Source organism: Antechinus flavipes, chromosome 5, assembly GCF_016432865.1.
Source record: "Antechinus flavipes isolate AdamAnt ecotype Samford, QLD, Australia chromosome 5, AdamAnt_v2, whole genome shotgun sequence".
NCBI lineage: Eukaryota > Metazoa > Chordata > Mammalia > Dasyuromorphia > Dasyuridae > Antechinus > Antechinus flavipes.
The window spans coordinates 20929182-20941038 of record NC_067402.1 but is presented as its reverse complement, the minus strand read 5'-3'; the positions used below and the strand labels follow the sequence as shown (position 1 = coordinate 20941038).

At 41.4% G+C, this 11857-nt stretch overlaps 1 long non-coding RNA gene across 1 annotated transcript; it reads right to left on the bottom strand.

The window, feature by feature from the left end:
- Positions 1 to 3239: 3239 nt before the first annotated feature.
- On the bottom strand, positions 3240 to 11683 carry LOC127564008 (uncharacterized). The gene is made up of 2 exons (XR_007954167.1): positions 11333 to 11683; positions 3240 to 3560 (listed from the first exon to the last, which is right to left on the bottom strand). It is a non-coding gene; the product is annotated as an uncharacterized LOC127564008 (long non-coding RNA).
- Between the last annotated feature and the right edge of the window lie 174 nt (positions 11684 to 11857).

Sequence of the window (11857 nt, the reverse complement as noted above, 5' to 3'; positions counted from 1 at the left end):
GACTGGAGAAAAAGAAGTTAAGAAAGGTTCATTGGGAAGTAAGACATCAAATTAGTTTCTTGTTATTCTAAAAGACTAGAAGCAGTGCTGGACAAAAGAAGTACAGACCAAAAGAGAGAGAATGGAGGAATAAGGAAGGATCAATTCATTAAATATCCAGTGGCTATTAGACACTGTGCTCAAGCTAGAAATACAGAAGCAAACATGAAATTATCACTGTTCAGTAGATCATGAACCTCCTTTGAGAGCAGGAATTGTCTTTACTTTTCTTTTTATTCCCCACCCTTACCACAGTGGCTGGCATATAGTAAGTGCTTAATGAATGCTTGTTGTCATGGACTCGTCCTTTAGAGAATCATCATCATTTATATAGCATTTTTAGGCTTGCAAAGTTCTTCGTAAATATTATCTCATTTGATCCCCACGATCCTAGGAGATAGATACTATTATCATCTCCATTTTCAAATAGGGAAACTGAGGCCAAACGACTATCAAGTGTTTGAGGCCAGATTTGAACTCTTTTCTTCCTGAATCCAGGGCTTGTGCTCTATCCACTGAGCCACCTGGCTGCCCCAAAGAACACATTTTTGGAAAAAGACCAGCATAGAATTTCATATGGATAGATAGATGGATGTATATTTGTTATGAGAATTTTCTTTTTGTTATTCATTTAGGGATGAAGGAAAAATGGAAGGAACAGATAAACAAATCTTGTCAGAATATTTAATTAATGAATTTTTTAATTTTTAAAAGAGAAAGCACTGCACTGGGAGTCAGGAAACCAAAGTCTGGTCCTGAGACTGCCACTAAACTTGGTGCATTACCTTAAACAAGTCTATTCTGTTTTCTGAACCTTACCTTCCTAAAAAAAAAAAAAAAAAAGTTTCCTCCCCCCTCCAGTCAAGTAGGTTTATTCAAGGCAAACAGCGGAGAGTCTTTTAGTCAGTGTGTATTGTACTTGCTCTGTTGACTCATCTCATTAAGTACACTTGAGAAATAAAGGATTGCTCACCTAGGAGAACCTGACTTGAACTCTCACATTCCCTCTTCCCCCACACTCCTCCACAAGTCTGAGCCCCAAGTGGAAGGCGGGCATCTGAGCCTCTTCTCCTCAGTCAATATCCCACCCCCTCAGCTTGCTGCTACCAATGCTTTTCTAGGGGTCTACACCTTCCTCAACACTAACTCACTCCCAACTACTACTTCCTTCCCTACAAAATTACCCCTTGAAAATTTACTTCTCAGTGTTTTATTATTTTATTATATTTATTTTATATGTATTTATGTAATTTATTATTATATTTATTAGAATAAATAATTTGTTTCATTCTCTTTTTTCCCCTCTCTGATAGGAAATGATGGCATGTTATCTTCAGTCCTCTGGATTCATGGTTTGTCATTGCATTGAATAAGAGTTCTCAAAGATGTTTTTCTTTATAATGTTGTGATTATAGTAATGGTCTTTCTGGTTCTGCTCCCTTCCCTCTATATCGGTTCACAGAAGTCTTCCCAGCTTCCTCTATAACAGTCCATTTCATCACAGTTCTTATGAAACAATAACATTCCCTCCCACTGATATTACCACAATTTGTTTAGCCATCCCCTGATAAGTGGGCACCCTTTAATTTCCAGTTTTGAGATACCACCTTAAATGTTTTTATTTTCTTCTTTCTTTGATCCCTTTAAGGTTATAGCTTAAAAGGAGACATCCATGGCTCAAAAGATATGCATAATTTTGTGATGTTGGGAGCATCATCTGAACATTTCCTCCTACCTGAAGCTGCTCCATACCATGGAGTTTGCAAGTAATATGAAAAAAAAGATAAGTAGGAGTACTAGTGATTAGGGTGCTAATTTGGAATTAGGGAGACCTTGAAAATAGGGAGACCATGAAAATTCTGCCTTGGATACTGAGTAAGGTATGATTTGAACTCTCTGTGTCTCAAGTAACTTCCAAATCTGAAGGGATCCATTTTCATCAGTATTTAAATCACTAATTCCCTGTGAGATGCATCTCTTTATGAATAAGTTCTAGAATCTGGTCCCGAATGGAAGTCAAGGTCACTGACCTGAATAGTTTCAAGCTTCCCCTTTTCTTCTTGGAAATCAGTCTTAACATTTGTCCTTCTCCAAACCTGGGGAAGGTTCTGCAAGATCTTTCTTTTTTTATTGAAGCTTTTTATTTCCAAAACATATGCAAGGATAATTTTTCACCATTGACCCTTCCAAAACCTTATAGTCCAATTTTCCTCTCTTCCCCTCATCCCTTCTCCCAGATGGCAAGTAATCCAATATGTGCTAAATATTGTTTTAAAAAAATGAAATGTAAATCCAATATAGAAATATGTACTCATACAATTATCTTGCTGCATAAGAAGGATCAGATCAAAAAAAGAGAAAAAAATGAGAAAGAAAATAAAATTCAAGCAAACAATAGCAAAAGAAGTGAAAATGCTATGTTGTGATCCACACTCAGTTCCCACAGTCCTTTCTCTAGGTGTAGATGGCCCTCATCATCACAGGATCATTGGAAATAGCCTGAATCACCTCATTGTTGAAGAGAGCCCCGTCCATTAGAATTGATCATCATATAATCTTGTTGCAATGTACTGCAATCTCCTCCTTCTGGCCATTTCACACAGCATCAGTTCATATAATTCTCCCCAGGCCTCTCTAAAATCATCCTGCTGATCATTTCTTACAGAACAATAATATTCCATAACATTCATAAACCATAACTTATTCAGCCATTCTCCAACTGATGGACATCCATTCAGTTTTCAGTTCCTTGCCACTACAAAAGGGGCTGCCACAAGCATTTTTAGCACATGTGGGTCCCTTTTCCTCTTTTAAGATCTCTTTAAGATATAATCCCAGTAAAACACTGCTGGGTCAAAGGATATGCACAGTTTGGTAATTTTTTGAGCATAGTTGTATTCACAATGTGAACTGTTTCTAGTAATCTACTAGTTCTAGTAGTTTAACTGATTCTCCAAGGTTCTCTAAGTATGCCATCATATCATCTGCAAAGAGTGAAAATTTGGTTTCCTCATTATCCACTCTAATTCCTTTCATCTCTTTTTCTTCTCTTATTGCCAAAGCTAGCATTTCTAATACAATATTGAATAGTAATGGTGACAGTGGGTCACTTTGTTTCACCCCTGATCTTATTGGAAATGGTTCTAGTTTGTCCCCATTCCATATGACACTTGCTGATGATTTTAAATAGATGCTACTGATTATTTTAAGGAAAAGTCCATTTATTCCAAAAGTTTTTTTTAAATAGGAATGGGTGTTGGATTTTATCAAATTCTGCAAGATCTTTCAAGGACTTTTGACAGTGACTCAATTGGCACTTTCAGTACCCTGGAAAGCAGTTCCTCTGGCCTTCCATGACTGTCTCCAGCTGTCATCTCCCAACTCCAATCCTGTTTGCTCCAGCTGCAGGGGAGATGTCGCACCCTGTTTACTCAGTTTGTTTCCGGCCACTCCTGCAGCATTTCCTTCAATGTCTCTGTTCTCTGACATCCTTGCTGTGTCCTCAGATGTCCTTGGATGTTCTACGAAAAGGGGGGAAAATAGGCTTAAGTACCTTCCAGTCATTTATCAGGTTGGGTGGCTCTTTTATTCCCTTGAGAAAGTATCCTAAAGTCAGCCTGAGATGGGGGAATTCTCTCTTATTTTTAATTTTCTTTCTTCTTATAAACTCCTTATGCCTCTATCTCCACATGTATCTATCTCTCTTTTGCTCTTTATTGCTATCTCTGTATGTATATGTTTATTAGGCTCATAGATTAGAGAAAGAAGTGACTTTGGAAGCCAAAGTCCATTATATTCATCTTACAGATGAGGAAACTGAGGCAGAGTGGCGTTGACTCCCTGGAAGCTCTACAAGTAGTATTAGATTGAATCTGTCTTTGGATGCTAGAATCAATGCTCCTTCCATGACACTGGGTGTTCTTAACCTCAAGTTCACAAACTCTTTTTTTTTTTTTTTTAGCATTTTAATCACTATCTTTCATTCTAATTGGTTTACTTTGTAATCCTTCTGAAAAGAAGTCCATGGGCTTCCTTCTCTAGGAGGACACAAGATGCAAAATGGGGTGAGGACCCAGGCTTCGGCTGTCACTCTCTCCCACTCCCATTATTACCTCTTTGATCAAATCACCAACACAAACATTTGAAAAGACAAAAGGGGGCACTAGGTGGCGCCATAATGCATAATCACCAGCCCCAGAGTCAGGAGGACCTGCATTCAAATGTAGCCTCAGACACTTACTAGCTGTGTGACCTGATTAAGTCACTTCACCCATACTGCCTCATCTGTCCCCGCCCCCCCCCAAAAAAAACACATAAAAGCAAAAACTAAAAAAAGGATTGTAGATAAACTTGTTACACATACATTAGGATTTTTACATAATAAATTTAAGAAAGTAGTAACAACATCACCCTGTTTGTATCCTCTTTTAATCTTTTTTCCTTCTATGTATTTTTAAAAATTCTTTTGGCAACTTAAAGCTTGGCCAGCCCAAGCAAGGAGTTTCTCAATAACTCTCCCGGAGTTCATGCGATTTCTTCAGTCAATAGCAGTGAGGCTGGAGTTCTATTCCTTTAGTAAGGTATTAAAAGACCTTGTGGTGGGTGTTATTTCTCTCTAAATTTTCCTTTTAAAAAAGGAAGGAAGGAAGGAGGAGGGGGAGTTCCAAATCTGCATCTTCTCCACAGCGTTAGGCTGGCCACACGAATCTCTAGGAGGCCTTATTAAAATTCGGTTCATAATAATTGGGTTTTCTTGCTCTCTCCTGGTTAGTGAACATTTAACCCACTAAAGAACAGACTTCTGACCACAGCAGGTCTGTTTGCCTCAGTGAGGAGCTCTTCCTCTGTCTGCAGGCAAGCGGTTGAAAGCATTGGCTTAAAATGAATTACTTGGATATTTTCAAAGGCAGGCAAGGCTTCCCACCTTTGGAGGCATCCTTTGAGCTGGAAATTATCTTCTAGCAGGGGGGCAGCTAATTGGAGCCAGCTGGAATTTCAAGTCGGTAGGCAAAGATGTGGGGAGCCCAGAAGGTGCTGCCATCCCCCTAGAGCTGAATGCTGAGGAGCTCACAAGGGAGAGAGGGAGTGGCCATTTGGGAGCAGATAATCAGAGTCTCGACTTGGATGGGACCTCAAAGGTCATCTGATTCAATCTCTATCTGACCCAGGAACCCTTCTAAGATGGAACGTTATTCATCCAGCTTTTGTTTGAAGCCCTCCAATGGAAGGAAAACTATGACCTCCCTAGAAGTTTCCAAGCAGAGGCTGTATGACTCCTTGACAACCTGTCAGTCAACAGACAATTTGTTGTTAATCACCAAGGTTCCAAGGAAAGGCAGAAACATCCCCTGTGCTCACGTTCTGTTGAGAGAGGGAACATACTAACAACTATGTATTCCAAGAGAGAGGCAGGGTAAATGGAAGAGTGGAAGGTAATCTCAAAGGGGAAGCACTTGGAGAGTGGAAGTTGAGGAGGGGAAACTAGAGAGTGCTCCCCACATACAGTAGGATTTAGCTGAGTCTTGAAGGAAACCAGGGGGCACATTCCAGATGTGGGAGATAGGAAATGCAAAGGCATGGAGATGGGAGATGGAGTGCCCTTTTTTAGGAAAGGCAAGCGGGTCTGTGTTGTCAGATCTGAGTCAGATAGAAGGCTGGAAAGGAAAGAAGGATCTGGATATCAAAAAATCACATGAGAACATGGATGTCAACCTGGGAAGGATCTCAGGTCGTGTAACACAACTCCTCTCATTTACTAGAAGAACTTGAAACTGAGGAAGATCAAGTCACTTGGCCAAGCAGTAAGTGACAAAAAAAAAAAAATTGGCTTCAAATCCAGAGTTTTTGCCCTGCCCGATCCTGCTTCTCTTCTCAGTTTCTATTTAGATATGGCTTCACAGAACCTCAAATTCTTCAAGCTGGAAGGAATACCAGGTGACCATCAAGTCCCAACCAATCCTAATTGAGAATTCTTTTTACGATAGCCCAACAAGTGGTTGTCCAACCTATGTTTAAACATCTCCAGGAAGGAAAGTCATATCCCACCTGGGGAGAGTTCTAAGGGTTAGGCATTCCCTCTTACAGTAGCCCCCAACCTGCCTCTGTGTGACTTATGCCTGAATAGAAATTCCCAGGGATCCTTTGGACCCACCACTTTACTCCTTTGCCTTTGCTAAAGGGCACCTAGATAAAGATCCTAAGGGCAGGCAAATGGAGCTCAAACCCATTGGCCCTAAGTCCACATGTTCCTTTTATGATCCCAGTAAATAAAGTGGAGGAAGAAGAGGAAAAAAGAACAGGCATTCTGAATTAATGAACCTTGGAAAGATTTTTTTGGGGGGATCCTTCATAGGAGAAGAGATGAGGAAAAATGTCATTCAATAAATTGGAAAGATTGAAAAGGCCATGGAAATAAGGGCATCCTCTTCCATGTCCCTGGACTCATTCATTTGTTTAAAAAAGCATTTATTACACACCTACTATATGCCCAACACTGTGCTAGGCACTGGGAATAGAAAGACAAAACTTCCAAAAGAATACTTCTCTCAGAGAGCTTTGATTCCATTAGGGGAACACAAAAAGGATAGAGATTCGTATAGAATAAATGTACAGTAAAGAACAAGTAAATAGCAAGTAATTTGGAAATGTGTTAATAACTAGTTGGTGACTGTCCTTTGTTCTCAAAGAGAACCAAAGTGACGTCACTTTGCTAGAGCTGATTTGCAGTATGTTTGACTGTGACTGATCAGACTAATATGAGCTCAAAATGCTCTGCCACAGGTTGGACACAAATAGTCCACATGGACATTGCTCTTTTGGATTTTTTTTCAAGTAAATTTGAAGTTTATTTAGAAGAGAAACACAGATCCTGAAGTCAGAAGCCCTACCTAAGCTCAGTTATGGCTGCTGGGTCTCCTACAGCTTCTTGGAGCCATAAGTGAGAGAGTTGGGTGAATCAGGTGGACATCAAAGGTAGATGGGCAGTCCTCCTACTGGAGGGGTTGTCCTTCTTGAACACATCCTCCACATCCTTCCTTAATAATTAGGAGAACCAGGGGAGGCTTGATGTGAACCTTAAAAGTAACAAGACACTCTTAGAGGCAGAATGAGGGCATTCTAAGCATGAGGATTTCTAGGCTTTCCCTCCCGCTCATCTCTCAGCCTGGAATATCCTCCCACAGTTTTTATCCATTCACACGAATCACATCCTTCCTTCAGGATTTGGGCCAAGCCTTCTCTCATCATGAAATCATCTCTGTCTTTTTTTTTCTTTGAATGAAGAAAGATTAATAAAATAACAAGCACTTAAGCAACCATGTGCAGAGGGTTGAATTTGAAATTGGAGGACACAGAAACAGAGGAAAGACAGGGACAGAGATACAGGGTCAAAGAGAGAAAGGGAGGTAGAGACTGGGGGGCCTGGAGAAGGGAGAGGGAAGGAGTAGGGAGAGAGAGGCAGACAGAGATGGAGAAAGACAGAGACAGAGACCAAGAGGGAAGAAAACCAATGGATTAAATCAAGTGAGATACTTCTAGTAATTTAGTAAGACTCCTCATCCAGCTGGGGCTCATGGGCAGTGAAGTAGAAGCCAAAAAATTCTGGTTCAAATTCTCATTGCCCACATGGGTTTGAGTAAGTCTCTTACTATTTCTAGGTCTCAGTTTGTTCATCTGTAAAATGGGGATGAGGTGGACACCATTGTTTCTAAGATCTCTTTCAATTCTAAATCTATTATCCTCAATGCTTCTTAAATTGAGTTGTTTTACTTTGTGTTATAATAAATTATAATAAATGGGAAGCTCTGACTCTGGAGGCAGATGATCCGGGTCTAATTCTCAGTAGCCTTGGAAATGTCATTCAATTTGCCCCCGTTTTCCCCCTGACAAATGGTCTCTATCTCACTTCCCATGAGCCCCAGGTGGGTGAGGAATCTTATTAATTACTAGGAGTGTTTCCCTTGACTTAATCCATTGGTTTTCTTTGCATTCCGTTTCTTAGTCTCTGTGTCCCCATCTCTGTCTCTCTCCTCTTTCCTTCCCCAACTCTACTTCCTTTTCTCTCTTTCTTTTCCCTGTATCTCTCTACCTTTCTCTGTCTCTTTTTAAATTTCTTTCTCTTTCTCCCTTCCCCCAACTCTCTCCCTCCCCCCTTTTCATTTCCTCTCATTCTCTCTGTGGCACCTTCCATCTTCCTCCCTCCTTCCTCTCTTTCTCTCTCTTTCACTCCCTCCCCAGTTTTCCTCTCTCCTCTCTCCTTTGTCCCTGTCTCTCTCCTCTCAGTCCAGGCTCACTTTGGGAGATCAGCCAGACCTCTTGAACCCATTTTATTGTTGGTGGAGGATTATTTCCCTCCTACTTGCTAGAGTTTCTTGCTAAAATCTGATTCCCCTGTGTGTGCACTCATTAGCATGGAACAAAGCAGAGGAAAGCTAGGGAAGGGAAGGGAGGGCTTCAAAAAAGTCTGGTGAAAAATTAAGATCCCAGGTCTCTAGCTGAAAGGGACCTTAAAGACAACTGAGTGCAAAAATCCTCATTTTACAGATGAGGAAACTGAGGCCCAAGGATAACATGATTGACACAAGGCCACACAGGTAGTGACTGAGTTGGGGTTCAGATTTAGGTAGGTCCTCTGACTTCAGGGTCTGTATTTTTTCTTCTAAACAAAGTTTTTAAAAACTCAAATCTACTTGAAAAAAAAATCCAAAAGAACAATATTTTCTTTTTAAAAGTATTTTACCTTCAGGGTAATGGGAAAATGTGAAATAATAATACCTTATATCAATACATATCAAAATGCATCATAACATAGTGAATAAAACATAGCCTTGAAGCCAGTCAGACCTGAGTTAGAGACCTGCCTGTAACACATCCTATGTGGCTGTGTGGCCATATCATCCAATCAGCGTTAAGTCACAGAGTCTCTGCCCCACTGCTTCAAATACTACAAATGGAAAGGATGCTGAATTTGGAGCCAAAGAACCTGAGTTCAGATCCTGGCTCCGAGAGAAAAGAAAATCAAATCAATAACATAAAAAAAAAATAGAGTGAAAATGACAAAACCAGAAAAAATTTAAAAAGTTAGAACTTGTCATGTATTAACAAAAAAGAGAATACAAAAGAAATAGGACCAAAAATATTTTTAAAAACCCAAATTAATAGAACCCCAACTAGAGGATGCAAGTAATTTAATGTCAGAAAACACAGACTAGAACTAGATTTGGAGGAACCATCAAAAGAAAACTCCAGGTTCTGGTGGATTCCCTGGGAAATTCTATCTACTTTTAAAGACAATTCATACAAAGGCCACAGAAATTATTCTAAAAAATTAGGCAATTAGCATCCCAACAGACATCTTTGATGAGACAAAGACCTAATACCCAAACCAGGAAAGGATAAAACACAGAAGGAGAACTATTGGGCATTATCATTAATAAATATTGATTAAAATTGTAAATAAAATCGAGCCAAACAGAATACAGCAATTTACTGAAGATAACATGTGTTACACTAGATAACATGATTTTTACTAGGAAGACAAGAATGGTTCAACATTTGAGAAACTAATTCTGCCTCTGCCACATACTGTATTATCCAGGGCAAAGTGCTTAACCTCTCTGAGCTGGCTTAGTCAGCTGTATAATTGGGGGAGAGGTAGATTAGGTGACCTCTGGCACTCCTGCAAGTTCTCAGTCTGAGATCCTAAATCTACAGTGGCCTCCTAGTTTGCAGAACATTTTTATCTCATTATAAAGTAACCCAGTGAAGAATTCTCTAGGCAAGGAATCCGAGGTGAGAGACTGGGACTTACTCATAGCATCAAATCTAGTAATTATCAGCCCTAAACCTGGAATCTGGGAATTTTGACCTCAAGTTCAGTGAACTTTCAACGACCCATACCTAACAAAAAAATAGCTTGTTATAACTCTGTGTCTCAGAGCCACTGGGAGAGACTATGGAGCAGAAGAAGGGCGCTTGGAATTCTTGGAGCTGGAAAATCTGATTGAGAATTTTGGCTCTGACATAGATTAACTAGTGTAACTAGTACAATAGTACTATTACTATTAATAACAATAAACAAACCAGAACTGGCATTTATAAGACATTTTCATTCATCTTGAGCCTTGATTTCCTCATCTGACGAATGGGAATAATAATGTGATCAATTCTACACAGGGTTGCTGTCAGTTTTAAATGCCACCATATATCTATGTTTTGTAAACTTTAAAGCTAATAACAGTAGACTTTTATGACAGGGTTTAGCAGAATGACTGGGAGGGCTACAAAGACATCTCTTGGAAATCCATTACTGCGAGAGGAAAGAGATTAAATAAGTTCCTTATATTGTTTCTAACAGGAGGGGCAGGAAATGATGGGGCTGACCAATGGGAGTGGGGGTGGGGCTGCCAATGAGAACCCAGACGATCTCTCTTTGCAGGCACACACCTGCCTTTCAGGCCAGAACAGAGCAGCCAGCTAATTACCAAGCTGCAAGGAGCTACTTCTGCTTAGTCTGGTGATTGGAAGTTTGGGGGTCCTCCTGTTAGCCTTTTCCCTCCCATTGGAGCCCTGGGAGATCTGATATTCTTTGACTTGTGCCTCCTGTGCCCACTTTGTGCCTTATTATCTAAAATGGACTCTGTGCTTCCTACCTGTGTGATCTTAGAAAAGTCATTTCATTTTAATGGACCTTAGTTCCTAATCTGTAAAAGAGACTAAACTAGATGGCTTCTAAAGTCCCTGCCCACTTCAAATCTATGATTCTTTGCCCCTTGACCCAATACCCATCAGACACCTGAGTTCGAATTCCAACTTTAAGGGCTGAATAATAAATAGCTTGATAGCCTAATCTAATCCACAAAGCGCTTCACAAACTGATTCATTCGATCCTAACAACTACTCGATCCAACAAGTAGGAGGCAGCATGTCTCCTTTACAGACGAAGAAACTGAGACTCAGCTAAGGGACAGTGGCGGAAATGGCACTTGGCTCTCTAGATTTCTTCCAGTCCCAGGGGCTTGGCGGTTTGTTCTTGTAATCCTAAATCGCTTCCCTTTACTGAGCCTCAGTTTCCCCTGATATAAGATGAAAAGCTAATGTGCCTGTGCCTCTAAATTCTGTTATGAGTTCTAGTTCCGTCATAGTCTTTTTGTGTTGTTTCTGCCCGAGCCTTGGTTTCCCCAGATGTAAAAATAATCTCTAAATTCCCTTATAACTTTTATTATGACGAAGCAGATACCATGTGGTATCTCTAAAGTCAGAAGATCTGGGTTTAAATGCCACTTCTGTTACTTACCACAGGGGTGAACTTAAGCAAGTCACTTTCCGGGCCTCACTTTTCCTGATCTGTAAAATGGGGGGTGGGGGGGGGTGTTTTAGCTGACCAATAAGGACGAGCCTGAATCTCAGAGCGGCAGATCCTCCCAGCCCCAGATGGAAATAAGCGCAGGTAGCTTTCGAAGCCCCGGAGAAAAGTTTGCGAGGGGAGCTCCTCGGAGGTGGGGGGCGCAGCCCCTTCCGCTGCAGCTGCGTGCGGCCTGCCGCCGCGAGCAGTCCGTCTGTCTGTCGGTCCGTCAGTGCGTCCAGCTGCCGCAGGCTCGCGCAGCTCCTCCCCCGCACCTGGGCGCTCTCCCCAGTAACAGGTGACAGAAGCGGCTGCCCAGCCCGGCTGCCCGCCGGCTCCCCCGCGGGGCGGGCCCGGGCCGGCCCCTTCCCCCTCCCCGCCCCCCTCCCCGCCCCTTTAGCCGGGGGCTGGCTGGCGCGGCCGGGCTGCTACTCCCGGGCCCCTACCTCCGCGTGGGGCTCTGCTGCCTTCCTCCTC